The following is a 23,132-nucleotide window of genomic DNA, read 5'->3' on the forward strand; positions in this document are numbered from 1 at the left end:
CAATTTGAAACACTAAAAAAGATGCTCAAGGTTCAGCAAGCAGGATTCCACATACATTATAGTCACACATGTTATTCATAAAATCTTTATTGCATTAATACATGTGAACATATGCAAACATGTCACGACCCAAATTCTGGGCCATGACCGGCGTATGGGCCCAATGGACATAGCCCATTAAGCCCAAGCAAGCCTATTTACATGATCTGTTCATTTCTCCATCAAAATTACTGAAGTCATATTTCATAACTTTGAATCAAAATAATACTAAACATTGCCAATTCATAGTGGCATATCGATCAAGTATATATATATACGTTGTCTATAACATGTATCTTAATAATTTACATCAGGGTTGTCTATACATCTCAAAAAGAAGACTCAATTTCCAGTGAAGAGACTCGGGGCAAATGTATAGCTACTGAATGCCGAGACACCTACCAATAGTCAATCTACGAGATTACCTCGACCTAATTACCGACTGCCTCCTGATCTGAAAACATGAAGTTGAAAATGGTGAGTATAAACCTAGTGAGTGAACAAGAAAGGAACAAGCAAACATTAAGGAATGTTTAACGAAATCATGATGCATTCATTTTTCAAAAGAATGCAATTTGTTTTAGTTCTTCTTAAAACCCCTCATGTAAACCCCACATGAGTAAATCGCTTTATGAAAAGGGTCCACGCTCAACAAAGGATTTGGCGAGAATGCCTTTTCGCTACAGCTAGACTGAACTTAAATTATCAACTACTAAAGGGTTTCTTAATTGGTCGAGGGTTTCTCACCAAACCTCCTCATTTTAAACTTAATTCATTTATTCCTTCATGTGGAAGTCCATGCTCAACTATGGTACCAAAGAAATGGAAAATAGGGTAACAACAGAACCAAATGAGGAGCAAAACAGAAAGTTTTTCGCTGCAGCAAGATTGAATCTCACTGCAACGAAATTTTTGGTCACAAAACAAAAAGTTTCTCGCTGCAGCAAGAAGCTACAGTAACATTCTCGCTGCAGCGAGATTTTCGGCTAGCCTTACCTCTTCAACCCAAGAGTTTCTTGCTGCAGCGAGAAATTGAGCAGTGAGAAAAAACTTCCATCCTTTCAAGAAAAAGCCATCTTGCTGAAATGACAAAATCAACATAAAACATGTAAAGATTTCCAAAGTTCAACATGCCAAATTCATATGCATTTCAACCATAAACAATATACATGAGTTTTCATTCTCTAAACATATATACATATAATTACATGGTTAAATACCAATACCACTACCATCACATCCAGCTCATGTGCATCCCCCTACATCGTGCACATAGCCGGAGTCATCGTGTGCATCCCCTTACATCATGCACAGTCAGTGCCATCGTGTACATCCCCCCACATCATGCACACACACGGTTATAATCATCACACAATATCAATTATCGTGCACAACATATATATCTATATATATATATACCAACATAATGTAGTAGTGCATGAATCCATAACAACCACATGTCACAACATAAAGTCAATTATCAAAGGCTTGTTCCCAAGGCACTCGTTTTTAAGAAAAGTTGTATAAAATCATTCAAATGCTTTGTACAAAATAGTCACATTCCCAAAACGATTTTGAAATACAGTTCACTCACCGGTATCTTGTTGAACCTTTTGTTGACTCTACTTCCCTAATTGTCCAAATGGTATGATGGGGCTTTGTTGGAACCTACCATCACATTAACATCACCATATGTCAATTCACATACTTATAGATTCTAAAAGCTATTTCGTGGCTAGCTTCCAATTGCCATTTAAATGGCTATCTATATTCACTACCTTAACCACTCTAAAATGAATAAACATCCTACTATAAAACATTCACAAGCCTAATCATTAGCCACCCTTAACATTTAAAATCAACTTTAATTTACTGCTCACCTTGATAGCCTTGAAATTTTGAAATTCTTTCTAATAGTTTTCTAAGCTAATATAAAAGCTATCTCTTTCTCTCTCTAAACACCTAACTAGTGAGAGAAAGTATGGAAGTAGGATTTTTCAAGGGTCTTAAAGTGGGAAAGTGAAAGAGCACAAGGGTTCTAGTTAAAAAGGCACAAAGGTATGAAAATTAGAGCTAGAGAGAGAAAGTTATGAAAGTTTCATATCAAGCTTGCATAAAGGATGGAAGCAACATGAAATGGAAGAAGAAGAAGGAGAAAAGCTACTGGAGAATGAAAAAGCTGCTGGAAGAACAAGATATTTATAGCCCATGCTTATCCACTTCACTTAAATTACGAAAAATGCCCCTCCACAAATTAGCTTGTTCTCTTTCAATCCTTTATGCAATCTTTTTACTCTTTTGACACTAGGACAAGGTCCATAATGGTCTAGAAATGCTCGGGTTCATGAAAACTTAAAAATTCTAACCCTAGGTGAAAAATGACCATTTTGCCCCTATCGTGAAAACCATCAAAATTTTTGTTTTCTTGTCATTTTACCCATATTTTCATCATTCATTTATGCCTAAGGCCTACTTAGGCCTTAATATTGTTTAAAATTTACTTTTAGGGGCTTACTAAAGAAATGACGAAATTACTCTTAGCTTGTGTTATTACGTCTTTGCCTAGTTACGAGCTTATAGAGGTCGAGGTCTCACAAACATATATGTATATATATACATCCACCACCTCCCTAGCTCATGTGCATCCCCCCACATCATGCACATAGCTGGAGTCATCGTGTGCATTCCTCTACATCGTGCACATCTATTGCCGTCGTGTACATCCCCCCACATCGTGCACATGGGCAATATCATCATCCGCCTACCTCACCACCGTCATTACCGGTATGTGCATCCCTCCATATCAGGCACACAAATGGTTGTATCCATTACACAATATTATGTACCAATGTACTATACATATATATATCAACATTATACCGAAACACATGGATTCATCACACTTTTCATTTCACAACATAAAAACATTTCATAAGGGCTTGTTCCCAGGCACTTTTTTTTTTGAAAGAGAATTGGATATGTCATTCAAAATATTTGTCCAAATACATTCACATATACCAAAACAGTTTTGAAATGCAAGTTCACTCACCTGTCTTTGTTGATTCTTAAAGCAGCTCCAACTTCCACTAATGCCTCGAATGGTGATGTGGGGTTTCGGTGGAGCCTATCACACATTAGCATCACAATCAACTCAATCACATAACCATAATTCTAAAAGCTATCTCCTAAATCATGTTCCACTAGTTATTCCTAACTAGCTTCCAACTACCATCAAGTGGCTATTTATTTGCACTATTATAATCTGACCAAAATGAATAAACTACCTCAACTACAAAACACTCATAAATCTAACTATTAATCATTCTCAAAAACTAAAATATCAACTCAATTTCAATGCTCACCTTGCTAGATTTGCAATTGAATATCTCCTAAAGAATTCCCAAACTATTATGAAGGTCTTTCTTTCTTTCTCTAAAACCTTAGTTAGTGAGAGAAACTATTGATCTAAGACATTTCAAGGGTTTTAAGGTGAAAGAGTGAAAGAGCATATGAGGTTCTATAATAAAAATGCACAAAAGCATGAAAATGAAGGCTAACTTGAGAGAGTTATGGAAGCTTGAATAGTACTCCCATGGAAGGTGAAGAAATGTGAGATGAGAGGAAGAAGAAGAAGATGAAGTGCTAGAAATCTAAGGAAGGGGCTGGAGAATGAAGATATTTATTGTTAAAGCTTGTCCAATTGTTCATGAAATTACAATAATGCCTTTATCAATGCCACTTGTCTTCATCTTGTTCTTATGCAATCTTTTACCCTTTTGACACTAGGGAAAGGTCCAAAATCTTCTGAAAGAGGTCCTTAAGTAGCCCCCAAAAGTCCTAGCTTCAAAAACCCCAAAATCTTGTTATTTGTGGATTTTATGGTAAGGGTCGCGGCTCCCAATTTCTAGCACCGCGGCCCTCAAACATTCTGCCAATTTCTGTTCTTCTAGCATAGTCCTTTTAATTTGACAAAGATTTTAACCACCTTCCTGCAAGAACTGGGAAAATTGGTAAACATCAAAGTTGTAGCCCTACCTCTTAGCTTTCTAATGATCCAAACATCATGTTATCTGAACTTCTGTAGTGGGAGATATACTTGAAAAACCGAAACAATGCAAATAAGGCTACTATTCATTATGCACCTTTCTTCACCAATTAAAATTATTTTTGATCCTACTCCTATAACGACATAAAATAATTATAAGTAACGTAAAACTAGCATCATTAGATCAAATTAAACCTTTAAACATAAGTTTCACCTTGAGTTACACGTCTATGAAGGTCGAGGTTTCACAATGATATACCATTGCTGCAATCTATAAAGATTTGGCTATCCAAACAATTCTCCATAAAGGATTTAGGAGAAGCAACTTACACTCTAGGAATAAAGATCTATAGAGATAGATCTAATCCATATACATAGACAAGGTGCTAAAGAGGTTTAGCATGATAAATTCCAAGAAGTGACACTTGCTTATGTCGCAAGGCATCTATCTCTTTAAGGACATGTGTCCAAAGAATCAAGAAGAGGGAGATCGCATGGATAAGATCCCATATGCTTCAGCAATAGGATCTATCATGTATACGATGCTTTGCACTAGACTAGATGTATCTTACATTTTGAGTGTCACAAGTAGATACCAAGCTAATCTTGGTGAAAGTCACTAGATAGTTGTGAAAAACATCTTGAAGTACTTACAAAGAACTAAGGATGTATTTCTGGTTTATGGAGAAGGTGAACTCCAAGTTAGGGGTTATACAGATGCAAGCTTTCAAACTGACAAAGATGATAGCAAGTGGCAAAGTGGATATGTGTTCACACTCAATGGAGGTGCAGTCAGTTGGAAAAGTTCAAAACAAGAGATGACTGTAGATTCTACAATCGAGGCAGAATACATCTCTACGTCTGAGGCAGCGAAAGAGGCAGTTTAGATTAAAAAGTTCATTACTAAACTAGATGTGGTTCCTAGCATTGTTGATCTAATACCTTTGTAATGTAATAACAATGGAGCCATTGCACAAGCAAAGGAACCAAGGTCTCATTAGAAATCCAAAAATGTATTGCGGCGTTACCACGTGATCAGGGAAATCATTGGAAGAGGTGACATTTGTGTAGAGCGTATACCCACTGAGGATAATATTACTAATCCTCTCACTAAAGCACTATCCCAGTAGAGGCATAATCGTCATGTTGAGAACATTGGTATTAGATACATAGGCAATTGGCTTTAGTGTTAGTGGGAGTTTGTTAGTATAAACCCTACAAGCGAATCTGTGCTTGTATGGGAATTTTGAGATATTCATGTAGGACATTTTGTTATTCATAATAACATTGAGGTAGTTCTTTATCCATAAGTTTGTAATTTAATTACTTTTTGTACTTATGTAGATAAAGCCCATAGAACTATATATGCCTTGCAAAGGAATTGTATTGGGATATAATTATGAGCTCTTTATGCATTAAAGCATTATTCCTAAAAGTTCCTGATCAATGTATTATTGAGACAAGGCATTAATAATGCTCAAAGATTGGCACATGTTATGTTCCTTACTTGTGAAGTAAGCAATCGTTCTCATAGGTTGAAGTATAGAGATACTTGGAACTAGCATGTGGGTGCTTGCCGTGGGATAGCGAGTTCACTGAACATGACTTGCCATGAGAAGTGCATTTGGTACCTCACTCAAGTGTCTATGCAATACTTCTCATGTGTCAGTTGTCTAACTACTCCCTAAACTTGAGACACCAGGTTGTCTTGTATGTGGAGTACTTGCTTTGATTTCATCCTTATGGGTGCCTAATCAAGGATGCCAAAACAAGATGTTTTTGAGTATAGTATGAAGCATATGAAGGCAAATTAATGGTCAAGATAGGAATCATCACCCAAAGTGATTCGAGGGGAAATATCTCATTAGTTCTTAGTTGACATTAGCTTAATCAAATCCTTGGCCAAGGTGATTAGGAGATTATGAAATGAGTTTCATAAGTCTCCATAAAGCTAATGATCTAACTGCAAGAACAAATATGGAGATCAATAAGAGTAGGCATTGCACCAAGCTCTTATCATCTTCGGGATATATGATTAGGGAATGAATTACATTGAAAAACTATACACTGAAAGGTTGTAAAAGAATCCTTTGACTCTTTTAACCATTGGGTGGCCATGATGCATTGCTATATGTCAATCATGGTCTATGAAATTGAATTAGTTAATTTAAAATTGAATATGATTCATTTAAATTAATTAATTAATAATATTATAATTCAATTCCATTGTGTGATACCCCAACTTCTATAGGCTTGTAACTAAGTATAGATGTAATAATATGGGCTAGAGGTAGTTTCGTCATTTTCTCTAATAAGCTTCCAGAAGAAAGTTTTATGATATTTTAAGGCCTAAATAGGCATAAGACAGTATAAATGATGTGTGTTGATGAAAACACGAAGAAAACTAGAAGTTTCAACAATTTTCATAATAGGTGCAAAATGGTCATTTTTCACCTCGAGTTAAAATTTTATGTTTTATGAACCTGAGTATGTTTAGACCATTATGGATCTTGTCCCAGTGTTAAAAGAGCAAAAAGATTGCATAAAAGATTAGAGGAGAATAAGCTAATTGGTGAAAGGGTAATTTGGTAATTTTATGAGAATGGATAAGTTGGCCTATAAATATCTTGAAATTTCCTGCACCTTCTTGAATTTCCAACAGCTGGTCTTCTTCTTCCCTTCTCCTCTCTCACGTTTCTTCAAATGCCATGGAAGCTTGATTTGCAAACTTCCACAACTTTCTCTCTCTAGCTCCAATTTTCATGCTTTTGGTGCACCCTTCCATAAACCCTTGTGCTATTTCATCTTTTCACTTCAAAAACCTTGAAATATCTTGTTTTCATACTTTCTCTCACTAGTTGGGCATTTTAGAGATAGAAAAAGAGAATCACTCCATTGATTTGGAAGCTATTGGAAGAGAATCTAACTACAAAGGAACCCTAGGGTGAGTAATGCACCAAGTTTGATTTTTAACTGCAGAAAATGGCTAGTAATTGTGTTTTATTGTTTAGTATGTTCATTAATTTTTAGTTATTAAGATAGTGAACATAGATAGCCATTTAAAGTGGCATTTGAAAACTAGCTAAGAGATAGTTTTTAGAGTTCATAGTGTGTAAATTAATCTATTGTTTATGTTAATGTGATCCTAGGTTTTTAAGGAAGCACCATCATTCCAATTCGATCATTAGGGGAATTTGAGACAATTAAAAGTTCTACAATCAATTAGTGAGTTGTGAGACCCTGTCAAGCTCGATTAAAAGACGGTATTGTATCGAGTGGTACAACTAAGTTAAATCGAGCCTTGAACTAGTTCAAATAGAAATTCTAAGAGGAATTTGAAAATTTTAAAACCAACAGAATGGTTTAGAATAGTGATTTGGAGTTCAAGGTCCAGTTTGGAGTCCATCAGAAAATTGACCAATTAGGGACAAAACGGTCATTTTACCATTTGATGATTAAATGGAGATTTTTAGCCAAGATTTGATCACATTTGACCAAGAATAATTATATGAAATATAATTATGATTATTGGAGTATAAAATGATGTTTAGTAGTGAAAAATTGTGATTCCCGGTATTTATAGAGTAGAAGGGCAAAATGGTAATTTTGCCACTAGTGGACTAAACGAAAATTTTTTTAAACAATTTTTGCCCCAATTGGTTAATATTGATCAATAGTAGTGTTATTTTAGGTTGAAAAGTAGAAATAATGAGATTCCGGTACATTTCGGAGTATAAGGGCAAAATCGTAATTTTTTTTGTCTCGGGGGCAAATCAGTAAAATTTTCGGCCCAGCACTTGTCAAGACCAAGGGATTTTAATTATGGTAGGATTGGATAAATACCAGAATATTTGTGGTGGAAAATTAAGAAGAAAAAGTCAAAAAGTTAAAATTTTGGCCAATAAGCATGTGACACATGGCATGCTTGATTATTTTATTATTTTCTATAGAAATCAGCCCATTAAATCCCCAATTCCCTCACCATATTCGGCCTAGACATCCAGCAACCAGAAAAAAGGAAGAACAAAAGGAAAAACAAGAAAACCTAGGTGGAAATTCAAAGAAAAAGTGAAGAAATCAAGGAAACAAGCTAGGTAAGTTAAAATTTCTTTAATTCTCCTTGATACCTAGCTTACCCATGCTTTTGTTCTTGATTTCCATGGTTGAATATTGAGTTATCATGATGAATTCAATTCTGAAAAATGGGTATGGAAGAGGAATTGTTGTTGGAATAATTTGATTTTAGACTATGTTAGTGTTTAGAGATAGTTAAGCATGGTTATGAACAAAAACACTAAAGAAATATTTAATTTCTCTAGGGTTCCTTGTTGGCTGAACCATGAGGGCTGAATATCAATGGGGGATTGTTTTTATTTCAAGGAAAATGGCATGGAAAATGATGAAGTAAGGTGAAACAGTTATGTAGAAAAAATTCGATGCTAGTACACCAAATGACCAAATTTTTTTTCTATAAGGAATTGTGAGGGTTCTAATGCTGAATTTGGCTTTATTTAAATGTATGTGGTAAATTAAGGTATTAGAGGAGAAATGAATTAATTTAGAGGTGATTTGGACACAATCGTCGATTAATCGGGTGATCGGTCGAATTTAATCGATACCGTGATTAAGCGGTAATCGGGTATATTTGTGCATTTACATATCAAGCATTAGTAGTTTAAATTAATTTATATCAATTTAGGGACAATATGGTAAATTCCTCGACTTGGTTATTTGTCAAGGTGGTGAGACGTCCGGAAAAGGCAAAGGAATTACGCTTGAGGACTATTAGTCAGAGTTCACCCGGAATCCGAATTTTCGACACCTGTGAGTGGACTGCCTATCAAAATTGTTTTGGGAATATGACTGTTTTGAACAAAGTGTTTGAATGATTTTATGCAATTTTTCATGAAAATGAATGCCTTGGGAACAAGCTTTTGAGAAAAGGTTTATGTTATGAAATGTGGTTATTATGGATTTCTATGTGGCTGCATTATGTTGATATACATATGTGCTTGAATATAATGTTGTGTAATTAGGTTGACTCGGCTATGTGCGAGTAGGGAGTGTGCATAAGCCGAGGATGACCCGGTTATGTGCGAGTAGGGAGTGCGCATAATCCGGTGATGACCCAGCCATGTGCGAGTAGGGAGTGCGCATGAGCTGGTGATGATGATGATGGGTTGGTGAGATGATGATGATGGGTATATACGTATATATATATACATATGTAAATGTGTGTGATATAGCAAATTGATGGACAATGATTTATGGTTGTAATGTACGTAAAATTTGACACATTATACTTTGAGAATTTTCATGAATGTTAGGTTGATTTTATTAGTTTAGTAGGATGGCTTTTGTTGAGTGAGGAAAAATGTTTATCTTGTTGCCTTGTTTTCACTGCATCGAAATTCATGCTCGCTGTAGCGAAAAAAAACTCTGGGGTTTGGAGGGGTTTTAAATAGGAATGAACTAAATTGCATTGTTTGAAACAAGTGCATCATGATTTTAAATTTTTCCTAATTGTTGCTTGTTCCCTTCCTTGTTCACTCACTGGGTTTATACTCACCATTTTCAAATTCATGTTTTCAGATCACGAGGTAGCCGATAATTAGGACGAGGTGTCCTTGTAGATCTGTGTACATCTTCTGGTAGGTGTCTCGGCATTCGGTAGCTGTATATCCATCCGAGTCACTCCGCTGGAGGTCGAGTATTATTTTGTTATGTATAGATGAACTTAAATGTAAATTTTAAAAGAGTAATGCCAGTACGAGTTGGCAATGTGTATCACTATTTTGACTCAAAGTCATGAAATACGACTTAGTGATAATAAATAGAATCATAAGTAAAATAAATAATAGGCTTGCTTGGGTTTAGTGGATTACGTCCATTGGACCCATGCGCCGGTCATGACCCGAAATTTGGGTCGTGACATGAGTGGACTACCTTCAAAACTGATTTTGGGAATATGATGGATTTGACAAAGTGGTTGAATGATTTTATACAATTTTTCATGAAAATGAATGCCTTGGGAACAAGCTTTTGAGAAAAGATTTATGTTATGAAATGTGATTATTATGAATTTCTATGTGGTTGCATTATGTTGATATACATATATGCTTGAGCATAATGTTGTGTAATTATATTGACTCGGCTATGTGCGAGTAGGGAGTGCGCATAAACCGAGGATGACCCGATTATGTGCTAGTAGGGAGTGCGCATAACCCGGTGGTGACCCAGCCATGTGCGAGTAGGGAGTGCGCATGAGCTGGTGATGATGATGATGATGGGATGGTGTGATGATGATGATGGGTATATATGTATATAGATATATGTAAACATGTGTGTTATAGGAAATTGATGGATAATGGGTTATGGTTGTAATGCATGTGAAACTTGACATGTTAAACCTTGAGAAATTGTTATGTGTTTTCATGTTGGTTTGGACCTTTTGGCATTGTGGTTTTTCCTTTGGGAGAAAGGTAAATTTTGCATTGATGCCTTGTATTTCGTTGCAGCGAGAAACTCTCAGGTTTTGAAAAGGTAGGCTAGCTAGAAACTCGTTGCAGCGAGAATGCATTTTCATTGCAGCGAGAATGAAACTGTAGCTTATCGCTGCAGTGAGAAACTTTCTGTTTTCTGGGTTGCAATTTCGCTGCAGCGAGAAACATTCTGTTTCTGGGTAGAAATTTTGCTGTAGTGAAAAACCTTCTGTTTTGGTCTCTTATCTTGTCCAATTGCTGCCCTATCTTTCACTTCTTTACTACCATATGGGAGCATGGACTTCCAACATTAAGGATTAAAAGAGTTAAGTTTAAAATGAGGAGGTTTAGTGAGAAAGCCTTGACCAGTTGAGAAACCCTCATTCGGTTAATAACTAAATTCCAACGTCACTGCAGCGAGAATGCCTTTCCGCTGCAGTGAAGATTCGTTGTCGTATTTGACTTGCTTGTGCAATATTGAAGCTTTCATTCTTCAAATGATTCGCTATGTATGGGTTCATGATTTTCAAATGATTAATCACTTAAGGGCTCGATAAGGGGTTTTATTAGGAATGAACCAAATTGCATTGTTTTGAAACTAGTGCATCATGATTTTAAATTTTCCTTTGTTGTTGCTTGTTCCCTTCCTTGTTCACTCACTGGGTTTATACTCACCATTTCAAATTCATGTTTTTAGATCACGAGGCAGCCGGTAACTAGGACGAGGTATCCTTGTAGACTTGTGTCCATCTTTTGGTAGGTGTCTTGGCATTCAGTAACGGTACATTCATCCGAGTCCCTCCGCTGGAAATCGAGTCTTCTTTTTGAGATGTATAGACAAACTTGATGTAAATTATTAAGATACATGTTGTAGGCAATGTATGTATATTTTAAATGAGTAATGCTAGTACGAGTTGATAATGTATATTACTACTTTGGTTTAAAGTTACAATTTGTGACTTAACAATACTTGATGGTATGATGAGTAGAATAATTTGATAGGCTTGCTTGGGCTTAGTGGACTATGTCCATTGGGCCCATGCACCGGTCATGGCCCGAAATTTGGGTCGGGACACATTGCTAACATGTTAAGAACCTAATGGGTCACACACAAAGGTTGCAATTTGGATTAAATTGAGAGTGTGATGATTTAAGTTAGACTTAAATCAAATTCTAGGTTTTAACTACTAAGGACCTAATTAAAAGAGTTTAATTAGGTATGGGTTAAATATTATAATTGTTATAATATTAAGGACTTATTTTGAAAATTTTAATAAGTTAAACCTAGATATAAATATCACGTTATAGCCACTCTTTTTTCTAAGAGAGGTGAAGGAAACAAAAAAAAAAAAGATTTTTCTCTTGAGTGCTACCACTCTTGAGAAGTTTTTTTTTTTTTGAAAAACTTCTCCTTTGATTCTTTGCTGGAAATCAAAGAAGAAAAGAGGACCAATCATTGTCCACTTGCTAGCACAAGCCCGTGGCATAAAGCTATCTCCTTGAGAAGGATCCGTTACAATTATGTGTGCATCATTGGAGGCTAAGCGATTGAGTGGCTAGGATTCTTTCACACCAAAGGTGTTCATGTTTTATCACCAAAAAGAATCCATTTGATTACGATATTACTTGGAAAGATACATTGTTTTTCTGATTTTATGTGGTACATAACTTTGCATTAAATAACCAAGGTGATCCAAAGGTAGAAGGCATGTTGTTTTTTTATTTCAATTTATTTTACTCCACTGCATTAATGCTCTAATCATGCCATTCCTAGCACTGTCTTCATTCCTTAATAGGCGTCTAGCAACCACTTGGCGCCTAGAGTGTCGGTCACATTCCGCTGACGAGTTAGTCTCTAATTTTTGTTATGTTTATAGACTTTGAACATGTTTATGCTAATATCGCCAATGTTTGGGCATCGTATATGAATAATGTTATGTATGAAATCATGATGATGGCTCGAGAGCCTTTATGGACACTCAAGGGTGTTGATGATGTTTAATGTTTATATTATTGTGCATTATGACAATGGCACTTGTTAATACACATATAGATGTATTAAGTTGAGCTTACACAAGTAAGTTGAGAAGTTCCTTTATTGTGTAATAAGTTTGAAGAATGTATGTATTACAATTATGTACGTTAATGGATATGATATGATGCTTTCACATGAAATGATGATTGTTTGATGATGTTATGATAGGAGGCTTGCTTGGGCCTAACGGGTTATGCTCGTTTGGGTCCATGCGCCGGTCACAATCCCTATCAGAAATGGGATGTGACAGTGAGTGGGTACACCACTTTCAAAAATATTTTAGTATTTAAAGTTGAAAGCATGGTTGAATGATTTAACATATTATTGATGAGCATGTTTTCCATAAATAAAAAATATGTTTGTGGATGACAAAATGTTTTGGAAATAGCTTTCAAAACTATTATGTATAAGTAAATATTCTATTATGTAGTAGTTTTTAATAAAGGAAGACAAGCTCTTTCAATGTTTTGAACATTTTTGTCGATTACTCTAGTTTTCGGGCTAGTATGGGTACGAGATATTAGTTAAGATAGTGATTGTGGTTGGTTGAAAATACTCTTGCATGTGAGTTTTGTGAATGTCTGCACTTTTTCATGATTTATGAAATTGACATGATTTGTTATTAATGCTTGATTGTGGCATGATATTGTATGGAATTGTGATTGTGTAGAGATTGGCTCTAGTCCTAGTGTGGGAGTGAGGAAACCATATGGTTAAGTTAGGCATCTTATCACGTTTCCCCTCTTTATGAGTCTTGGTATAGGGCTAAGAATATCACAAGGTTAAGCTTGGCCAACATGCCACCTTTTCCCTTTTTCATATTGGCTTTAGTTATGGTGTGGGTGTAAGAATACCATAAGGTTAAGTTGGGCATTGTACCACTTTTCTCTTCTTTATGAATCTCAGCATGAAGGTAAGAATACCACTAGGTTGAGTTGGCCAAAAGCTCCCATTCAGCCCAAATTTTGCTAATGGCATGTATTGATGTGTTATCTTCCTATGGGTGTTGTGAAGCTTATGAATGGTGATTGGTGATTATTGTATTTATATGGAAATGATGAGATGAGTTGTCAACAAATAATACAATCTTGACCTGAATGTTTAATGTTGAGCTTGAAGGTTTGTAGACTACCTCCGTTATCTCCTTGTAAATGTTATAAGTTGAGCTGGTATATAGTTATTATATTATTCAAAGAATTTATAGTTATCAAATGAATTTATGGCTATTGAAATGGTTTATATGATTATCATGTTGTTTTGCAAATTATGGTTTATTACAGAACTTCTCCTTTTATGCTTGTCTCCTTTCTCATATCCACTCACAGAGTTTTTGTGACTCAGACATTATTTTCCCCTATTTTGTTTTATAGATTAGTAAGTTGCTTGGCTAGGTGACTTGTGGAGTAGTAGCCCAGCTTGTTCGTGGTAGGTGTGGTAGAGCCTTCTTTCTAGCCTTGTAGTGTTGTACACTCCGTAGTGTGTCTAGTCTAGTCTTGAACTGTCTTGTTGATAATGAACTTTGTTATGTAAATAATATTGATGAATTTGTTTTTGCATCCGTATATTGTGTTAAGCCCTGGATATAAGTGCATGTTGATGTTAAGACTATGGTGGATGAACCATAGCAATATGGCTACGGGATACGCGTCAAATCACAAATGATTAATGTTATGAATATTTTCATGATATATGATAAAAACTACACTTTACGTTGAGAAGTTCCATGAAGAGGTGGCCTTGATAAATTATTGCATATTTTGATTATGGATGAATTTATGTTTGTGAATGCAATGGATGACTAGCCCATACGCGGGTCGCGATCCTTCCCGAAATGGGATGTGACACAAAGTGCCAGCCTAAAAATCAAATTCTCAAATGTGAAGACTTGATTTTTCAATGAAAAGAAAGCAAAATTTATTTCTTTATCATTGGAAGAATCAATTCTGAAGATGGGAGAAATCAGTTCTTAAGCAAACATAAACAGTGAAAAATCAATTCTGAGAAAAGAAAAAGTTGGTTCTTGGAAGACAAGAATTTCAAGAATTAAGAAGAATCGACACCTCAAAGTGTAAGAATCAATTTTAGGAGAATCGAATGTAGAAGGAAGAAATATTAAGAAGAAAGAATCAAATCTTTAAATAGTAAAAGTTAGATATGTGTAAAGAATGAACCATAGAGCATAAGTCTAATGACAAAGAAATGATTTTACATGGAGAAGATATTAGTTCTTGAAGCACCAAAAGGGAGAATCAAAAACTTGGTGACCAAGAAAGAGGTGGTACGAATGGATAAGATTGGAGCGTCAAAATTCAAGATGAAATTTTGTTAGCTTTATAGCTTTCAAATTGATCCCATATGTTAAAATGACAAAAGTAAATGATCAAAATTTCATTTAAGTCTTAAAATATCAAGTTTAGACATCCTTTAACACTTTCAAATGAGTCTGAGAAGAAAAACCATGAAAAAGGAATGTGAAAAATGCATTCTGGTCCAACTCTATCGATACATGCTCTTCATGTATTGATACATGTTCTTAAGAAAAGTCAACATTTGAAAATTCAAACTCAATATATCAATACATTCTCAAAATGTGTCTATAGAAAGTCCATAGAATGCTAATTGACTTAAAAGTATTAATACATTCATCAATTTTATGGATATATTTTCAATAGAATGCTTACTGGTTCAAAAGTATCAATACATTAACAAATGTATTGATACATTTCCAACAAAATGTTTAAACCCTTACAACCAGGATTAAATGTATCGATACATCCCAAAATGTATAAATACATTTTAGTCGAAATTCAAAAATAAAAGTAGCAATGTCTCGATACATTCACACATGCATCAATACAATATGATTGTTGGAACTTAGAATGAAGAGAAAAATGGTTATTTTTGAAATAAATGCTCGTTTAACCACCTCAGAACCTTTAACAATGATAAATACAAGCTCCTACCACATTTATAAAGGTTGCAATATTTTGAAACACAACTCCAAGAGAAGATTTCTGCTCAAATCATATAATACGCTTTGTATTCCTCTTCTAACATTTAATTCTTCAACTGTATCATTTATTGAGCCTTTATTGCTTATTCTGTTCTACACCAAACATTATCTTAACTTGCTAGTTAACTTTTAAGAGGCATTCTAGTTGCACTTATGTTTCTCTCATTGTATTCACTTCAGTAGTTGTGCTTATACCTTAATCGATTGAAAAGGTAGTATGAGTGGTTATACCTTAACCAAGATAAAAGGTAGAGTGATTGTGCTTTATTTATAAAAAGGCATCGTATTGAAAGGTTGTACTTGATCAACAAAAGGCATTGTATTTAATCTTTTTCTAATAGTGGATTTTAAACTTCTTATTAAATCTAAGGGAGACGACGTACGTAAGGAGGCATTGTATTTAATTGTGTTGATTTTTCTCTTTCACTCTTTTAATCTCATTTGAGTCTCTAACTTCCCTTATTTGATAAGAAATCAATCATCTTGTTTATTCTCAAAACGGGGTTTTGACTTGAAAGAACTCTATTTTCTTGAAATTGAAATGAAAATTTTCAAAACATTTAAAATATTCCAATTCATCCCCTTTTAGAACTATTCACATTGAGCTTATTGCATTAACAATTGGTATTAGAGTTAGGGCTCAATTTTGCATGTTTAACAACCTTGAGTGATCCAAAAGCAAAGCTCAACATCTCTAGATGGATATCACTGCAATCAGTCTTGGGAAGGGACATTTAATCTAAAGATCTTCAATGTTTTCAAGTACAAATTATCCTTATGGGAAAAAAGAATGGAGATGTTCATTCAATCCATGGATCTTGTGATTTGGAATGTCATCTTAGATGGTCCCCATGTCCCTTACAAGGAAGTAAATGGAAAGATTATTGTTAAAACTAAGAGAGAATGGGATGATAAAGAAAAAAAATTGATACAAACAAATAATAAGGCATACATCACCTTTTTATGCTCTCTTAGTGCTGATGAGTTCAACAATGTAGCCATATGTGAAACCGTAGAGCAAATTTGAGATACCTTAGAAACCACATATGAGAGAACAAATCAAGTTAAGGAATCCAAAATTGGATTGCTTACACATGATTATGAGTTGTTTATAATGAAAGAGGGTGAAACTATGAACCAAATATTTGAGATATTCACAAACATAGTTGGTGGATTAAAGGCCTTAGGAAAAGACTTCCCAAATTCTCAACTAGTTAAGAAGATACTCTATAGCTTACCAAAATCATGGATACCAAAAGTGACAGCCATCAAGGAAGTAAAAAACCTAAACAACTTCAAACCAGAAGAGTTGATAAGATATTTACTCACCTATGAAATGACCTGAAAACATGAAAGTGAGAGATGATTAAAGGAATGAGGACACCAAGAAAAACGGGATGGCATTAAAATCCACAATTAAGGAAGAAGAAAGAAGCATGAGAAATGATAGTGAGGAGAATGAAGGCATAGCCATGCTAGCTAAAAGGTTAAGCAAATTTATGAAAAGGAACTATGAAGGTAGCAGACCCCTTAGGAGGGATATGCCTAAGGGAGAACATAGCAAGGATCACTTGATATGTTATGAGTGTAGAAAATTAAGACACACTATGTTTGAATGCCCAAACAAGAAAAGCACCCCAAAGAGCTTCAAGACGAAAGCAATGGTTGCCACTTGGAGCGATAGTGATGATTCTTAAGATGAAAAAGAAGAAGTTGCTAACCTTTGTTTCATGGAAATTGAAAACTCCAAGGCATGCTCTACCTCTTATAATTCTAGCTCATGTATTTTATATGAGAACTCATATTCATTTCATGAACCACAAGATGCATATGATAATCTAGTTTTTGAATTTGAGGAGAAGACATTGAAATATAAGAGTATTATATCCAAACTCAAAAGGGATAATGAAATTTTAGTCAAGGCAAAGATTGAGCTAGAAGGCATAGTGAAGGACTTGAAAATTGAGAGAAATGAATTGAAGAAGAAAAACGAAAACTTGCATGAGTCGTTTTCAAAATTTCAGATGAGTCAACAAAAATTGAATGACATGTTAGAAACACAAAGCGCATTCTTTGATAAAGAATGACTAAGTCATGATGTTACTTAAAAGGAAATTTATTGAAAGAACTTTTTTGTCAAAGAAAATGAAAAACATGATTCATTCACTAGACGCATTTGCTGTCATAAAGTGGGACATTCCATTTACTTTTGTCCTTTGAGGATCACTACATATAAAGGAAAAGTTGTCAAGAGTGTGTGGGTTCCAAAAGGAACCAAACCTTTACATGGCAAAATAGTAAAATTGGAATGGGTTCTAATGGGAACCAAAAGCACTAACTCATATGGACCCAAGAAAGTTTGGGTTCCAAAATCAAATTTTTGAAATTTCTCTTTGTAGGTTAAACACACATGCTTTAAGTCGAGCGCACTACGAAAAAGAATGTGGTACCTTGATAGTGGATGCCCTAGACACATGATTGGGAACAAAGAGTCATTTAAAGAATTGAAACCAAAGAAAGGAGGAAATACAATCTTTAGAGATGACTTAAAAGGTCATATAGAATGTATTGGTACAATAGGTATAGATTCCTCACATTAAATTGAGAATGTCTTATTTGTAAATGGTCTTAAATATAATTTGTTAAGTATTAGTCAATTATGTGATAGAGGTTTTAGAGTTTTGCCATGTTGTTGACATTAGAACAAATAAAATTTTGTTTTTTAGGAAATTGTCAAGGTAATTTCAATGTTGTATGTCTAGATGATTTATGCTCAAGCTGTTAGTATAAGCCCTTCAAGCCAATCTATGGTTGTATGGGAACTGCAATTTTGAGATATTCATATTTGACATTTTGTTATACATAATAACATTGAGCTAGTTCTTTATCCATAAGTTTGTGATTTAATTACTTTTTGTACTTATGTAGATAAAGCCCACGGAATTATATATGCCTTGCAAAGGAATTGTATTGGGATACAATTATGAGATCCTTATGCATTAAAGCATTGTTCCTAAAGTTCCTGATCATTGTATATTGAGACAGGGCATCAATAATGCTCAAAGATTGGCACATGTTATGTTCCTTACTTGTGAAATAAGCAATCGTTTTCATAAGTTGAAGTATAGAGATACTTGGAACTAGCATGTGGGTGCTTGCCATGGGATAGTGAGTTCACTGAACATGACCCGCTATGAGAAATGCCTTTGGTATTTCACTCAAGTGTCTATACAATACTTCTCATGTGTCAGTTGTGTAACTACTCCTTAGACTTGAGACACCAAGTTGTTTTGTATTTGGAGTACTATGCTTTGATTTCATCCTTATGGGTGCCTAATCAAGGATGCTAAAACAAGATGTTTTTTAGTATAATATGAAACATATGAAGGCAAATGAGTGGTCAAGATAGGAATCATCACCCCAAGTGATTCAAAGGGAAATATCTCATTAGTTCTTGTTTGATATTAGCTTAATTAAATCCTTGGCCAAGGTGATTAGGAGATTATGAAATAAGTTTCATAAGTCTCTAAAAAGCTAATGATCTAACTACAAGAACAAATATGGAGATCAATAAGAGTAGGCATTGCACCAATCTTTTATCATCTTCGGGATATATGATGAGGGAATGAATTGCACTAAAAAACTGTACACTGAAAGGTTGTCAAAGAATCTTTGACTCTCCTAAAAATTAGGTGGCCGTGATGCATTGCTAGATGCCAATCATGGTCTGTGGAATTGAATTAGTTAATTTAAAATTGAATATGGTTCATTTAAATTAATTAATTAACAATATTATAATTCAATTCCATTGCCAACATGTTAGGAACCTAATGGGTCAAACACAAAGGTTGTAATTTGGATTAAATTGAGAGTGTGATGATTTAAGTTAGACTTAAATCAAATTCTAGGTTTTAACTACTAAGGACCTAATTAAAAAAGTTTAATTAGGTATTGTTTAAATATTATAATTGTTATAATATTAAGGATATATTTTGCAAATTTCAATAAGTTAAACCTAGATATAAATATCACATTATAGCCACTCTTTTTTAAAGAGAAAAAAAAAGGGATTTTCTCTTGAGTGCTGCCACTCTTGAGAAGTTTATTTTCTTTTGAAAACTTCTCCTTTGATTCTTTGCTGGAAATCAAAGAAGAAAAGATGACAAATTATTGTCCACTTGCTAGGACATGCTCGTGACATAAAGCTCTCTCCTTGAGAAGGATCCGTTGCAATTGTGTGTGCATCATTGGAGGCCAAACGATTGAGTGGCTAAAATTCTTTTACACAAAAGGTGTTCACATTTTGTCACCAAAAAGAATCCATTTGATTACGATATCATTTGGAAAGGTAAAACTTTTGTTTGATTTTGTGTGGTGCTTAACTTTGCATTAAACAACGAAGGTGATCCAAAGGTAGGAGGCATGGTTTTTATTTTATTTTAATTTTTTTATTCCGTTGTGTTGATGCTCTAATCATGCTGTTCCTAGCACAAGCAATGTATATAATAAAAATGAAGATAGTTGGTTAAGGCATAGAAAACTTGGACATGCAAGCTTGCACATAATTTCAAATTTATCTTCTTTAGATTTAGTAAAAGGACTACCTAAATTGAACTTTGAGAATTATAGACTTTGCGATGCATGTGCCAAAGGCAAACATAGGAAAAGCTCTTTTAAATCTAAGAATGATGTTACAACCTCTAGGCCATTGCAAGTGCTGTATCTAGATCTTTTTGGACTAACTTGAACCATTAGTTTGGGAGGGAAATCATACATCTTTATGATTGTATATGACTATACTAGGTACACTTGGGTACTATTTTTAGCAACAAAAGATAAGGCGTTAAATGCTTTCACTAACTTTTGTAGAAATGTTGAAAATGAAAAATGATATACAATAACTAGTTTTAGAAGTGATCATAAAAAAAAAAATGGAAACATAGGCTCTAAGGAATTATGCAATGAGAAAGGATATAGTCATAACTTTTCAGCTTTTAGAACTCCACAACAAAATGGAGTAATATTCATAATTTAGTACACCCAAGTATATGTGTCAAACAAGTAATATAGATAGTAAGTCCATAATCATATCCCATAGGGATTTGGTCTTAATTGTTCACTAAATACTAAAATTATGATATGTCAATCTTATTTATGTAACTTGACTTTTTAAATGATTAATTAAAACTAAGTCTTAATCAGAAAGCTAAACCAATTAATAAAAACCAAATATCCACTAGAGAAAAGCAATCGATTAAAACCTAGGATTATGGGTTCATTTAACACTTCATTTGACATCTGTTTCTCTCAATATTTACTTTTATGGGTAGTTTTACTAACTTGGAATCGAAATCTATGTACAAGTCTCTATTGAGATGCTTGCACAAATACCTAACTTAATTGGGTCTTTATATGTCTATAGTAATTAATTAAATAAGGTTCATCAAGCTAGCGTTCTAATATGGCCATATATAGCATTTAGGTGTAAGTCTACCCTAATTGTGAATCAAATCACCTAAGTGATGTGAACATATATTATTCAAACCTTAGTCCAATCTAAAATCACTCTGTCAAGTCTCATTCAAATTCATAGATCATTCAGTGGTTGGACAAACAATCAAAAGCATTATGAATAAATTTGAATAAACAAAACCATACCCATTCATAATAAATAAAAAGGAACAAATATTCAAACTACATGTTGAAATCCATTTCAATCCTAGAAAAATAGTTTAGCTTATAATATCTATTAAAAACATTATCCAAAGAAAATTAACCATTACTCCAAGTCAAAGAAAATAAGAGAAACACAAAAGTAGAAAGTGAAACTAATTGTTAAAGCTTTTCAATCTCAAATTCTCTTTGTTTTCTTGCTTTGTTTTTAGCTCTTTTTCTGCAGAATAGTTGTTTGCCATCTTCTCTTGAAACCTTTGAAAAAGGCTCTTCAAATATGCTAAAAAATCCCTAATTTCCAAAATCCTATCATAAGTTTATTTTTGGAATCTCGTCTGGCACCATCACCTTACCTTCCTTGGCGCCATGCTCACGGCTCTACTATGGTGCTAGCTTCCTTGTGGCGTAGCAACGTCGCAACCTTCCACTCTTGGGTCCAAGTATAGGCTGTTCCACATCCACAAGCACCGTAACCTCAGGTTTTCCAATGTCGCGGCGCTTTCCTCTTGGGTCCAACCATGGGAAACTGATGCATTTTGGCATATGCTTTGTTGAGCAAAACTTTATCATTCCAACCTCTTCCACTACAATTTTCATCTTGATTTAATCTGAACTAGGCAATATGGTAAAAGATAAAAAAGTTGAAGTCTTATCTTTTATCTTTTTATTGGCTTTGTTGGTCCCTATAATATGTGCTAGAGGGGTTGTGAATAGCACAATTTGGCTTTTAACAATATTGGAAATTAATTTCCAGAACTTAAGAAAATAAAAACAAAGTATAAGATACATAGCAATTTAGAGTGGTTCGGTCCAAGACTTACATCCACTACCTTGATTATCCAACCAAGGATTTTCCCAATAAATCCACTAAGATTCGGTGAAATTCACCAGCTTTCACCAAGCTTTACAATGGCTTTTCAAGGCTCAGCCAAAACCTTTTACATTGGTTTTTCACGAGCTAAACTAAAACCCAAAGTGGTTTTCCAAGACTCAACCACAACCTACAACAATCAAGCTATCCCAAGCTTGAACAACCCCTTAGAATGACTTTCTCACTCTAAGAATACAAGAAAAGTAGTAAAAAAAAGTACCTATGATCACTGGTTGATCTGATTGGTACAAGATTGAGTGCAAAATACAAATGCAAAGAGTAGGCATTTGAGTGCAGACAAGTGTAGTGAAGATTTTTTGGTTTTTCAACTCTTTATAGCTCAAATCTCATTCAAGGCTTATAAAAAACTAGTTTCTAATTGTTAGAAGACTCTTTTATACTTGGAAAAGCAACTCTAATGGCAGTTTGGTAGTTTTATGTCTGTTGGAAATAGTTGAGGATGAGTTCTAGTCGTTAATCTGTCTTATAGTACTCTGATTCAAATTGCAGCAAAGAGCTCTTAATCGACTGACTTGGTTGACTAAGTTGGTTCTGTTTCTGGTTGCAGATTTTGGCAGAGAATAGTTAGTCGACTGACTTGGTCGACTAAGTTGATTTTGTTTCTCAAACTCTTCAGCCTGCCATTCCTCCAATTTGAAACTTGGTCAACCAATATTCTTTCTTGTTTCACCAATAGGCTTCCTCCTTGTTAGATAGTTACATCTTGTTATTTTTATTCCTCTTTTTCTTTTGATATACTCTTTGAGGAGTTAAATGATTAATTTTATATATTAATTTTCCAGCACACTCAAGTAAGGATATTAGATATAAATGAATAGGAATGTTTATTATCATCAAAAACTAATGGAGCCAACAATCTCTCCCTTTTTGATGATGACAAAACATTCCTTGATTGACAGCATAGTGTTCTTTTAGTCTTTTTAGTTTTCTGCAGAAAATGAGAATTGCTCCCT

The 23,132-nt window shown here is 34.4% G+C and overlaps 1 long non-coding RNA gene across 1 annotated transcript; it reads left to right on the forward strand.

Annotated features, from left to right (window-relative positions):
• Positions 1-8,113: 8,113 nt before the first annotated feature.
• On the forward strand, positions 8,114-9,934 carry LOC148764141 (uncharacterized). The gene is made up of 3 exons (XR_016024414.1): positions 8,114-8,178; positions 8,824-8,908; positions 9,677-9,934. It is a non-coding gene; the product is annotated as an uncharacterized LOC148764141 (long non-coding RNA).
• Positions 9,935-23,132: the final 13,198 nt, after the last annotated feature.

The sequence above is a fragment of the Theobroma cacao genome, chromosome 2 (assembly GCF_053813885.1).
Source record: "Theobroma cacao isolate CCN51 chromosome 2, ASM5381388v1, whole genome shotgun sequence".
NCBI classification, from domain to species: domain Eukaryota; kingdom Viridiplantae; phylum Streptophyta; class Magnoliopsida; order Malvales; family Malvaceae; genus Theobroma; species Theobroma cacao.